The sequence below is a fragment of the Petaurus breviceps genome, unplaced genomic scaffold, assembly GCF_028583685.1.
Source record: "Petaurus breviceps papuanus isolate PSGF00001 unplaced genomic scaffold, PetGlider_PUasm1.0 178, whole genome shotgun sequence".
Lineage (NCBI taxonomy): Eukaryota > Metazoa > Chordata > Mammalia > Diprotodontia > Petauridae > Petaurus > Petaurus breviceps.
This window is the reverse complement of record NW_027185777.1, coordinates 4,730,057-4,731,922: the sequence shown is the minus strand read 5'-3', so window position 1 is coordinate 4,731,922 and position 1,866 is coordinate 4,730,057.

Here is a 1,866-nt window from a genome sequence, read left to right as displayed (position 1 = left end):
GCTACCCTATTTGTCTGCGGGTTAGAAGATTCTAAATATAACGTCAGTCTAAGGTTAACAAAACCATGTTGAGTGCCTTAACGTATTCATGTCTCAGGGTCCTGTCTCCCATTTCTCTGGGAAATAGGGGTCTCACTAGATTGGTTTCCCAGGAATGCCATTGCTTACTGAGATCATTTTCTCCTGCTCAGAGGGAGTGTTGCTTTCATGGGTTCTATGATCTCTGTAGCTAGTTTCATTCACCATGGCCTGCCTGATTCCCCTAAAACCCAAAACTTATCAAGAAGAAGGTTCTATGCCATAACCAGTAGAGTAGGTCCCTTGGGTTCTAGACTTCCATCATCTAATCAGGGAGCAATGAAGGAGACAAACATGCTAAGCACTTTTTACATGTATTATTTGATCATCACAATAATCCTGGGCTATAGGGATTATTATTAGCCCTATTTAACAGTTAAGAAAACTGAGGCCAACAGAAATAACATGACTTTCCCAGGATCACATAACTAGTAAATGTCTGAGGTCATTCCTAACTATAGGCTAGAACTCTGTCCACTGCTCCATCACAGTAAAGCATCCCATTTACTAAGTGCTTCCTATGTGCTGGCACTTTCTGAAAGACACCTGCCCTCCACAAGCTTAGATTCTAGTTGTCAGCAAAGCGTTTTCCTTACCACAAACCTTCGAGGTAGAATAAATATTTTTACCTCTGTTTTTTTGCAGGTGAAGGAACTGAGGTTTTCACTAGTAGAATGATTTAATCATAGTAAATGCATAAGGCTGAATTGAAACCCAGCGCGTCTGACCACAAAGCCAGGGCTCTACTCACTAGGCTGAATGGTCTAACCCAATATCTGCATAAAGTGATGCTTCCAAGTCCACCCTGCTAATGACAACAGAAAGGGAAACAAAGCAGATGTTTTGTTCTTTTTTAAAAAAATCTGGTGTAAATATGAATCTGGTAAAGTGGTCACATTATTCTGATCTTCATTGCATATCTCCATTAGACTGGAACCAATTAAGATATTTTGCTAATAATTATATCTTCAAATAGTACCCATTCAAATAAGGTGATCACTTTATGGAATTCATCATTTGAACTAATTAGTTCCTCACTATGTTTGTTTCCAGCCTTCCTGGGTACATAAAATAACCAGAATTAGTTTCATAGGTGCCTGAAGAGTTGGGTCCTGATTGGCTGTTCTTGGGTTAATAGTAAGATTCTTGTAATATAAAAGACAGGTATTTAAGCAGCAGGGCAGGAAGAGAACAGTAGCTGCATGTATTTTTGATGAAAATATCCATCCCTTTCCTATAGTGAGGTTGCCAGATTAGAACCAGTTGGAGGATGAGTTATCATTATGGGCTTTCAGGAGAGTGAAGTCATGGCTATCTGGGAGATGGGTCAATTTATTTGGACAACAGGCTGTTGGACAGATGTCTCTAATTTGGGTGAGATGCTTTATCCTGCTTAGCTTCTTAAAGTACCTCCAGTTCCACCATCCCTACTCTGCTCTTTACCTTTGGCTTAGTTAGAATGTTCTCAACTATTCTGTAGCAAAGTGGAATACTTGTATTTAGTCATAGAACCTCAGTTCAAATCCTGACCTCACCACCAACTTTGTGACCATTTGTTTTCTCCAAACCTCAGTTTTCTTATCTCTAAAATGGGGGGATCAGGGGCGGCCAGGTGGCTCAGCGAGTAAGAGCACAGGCTCCAGTGTTGGGATCGACCTGGAGATCGAATCCCGGGCTCAGACACTCAACTCAGCACCACACCCAGAAATAACTGGCCGTGTAACCTTGAGCAAGTTACTTAACCCTGATTGCTTAAAAAGAAAGAAAGAAAGAAAGAAAGAAAGAAAG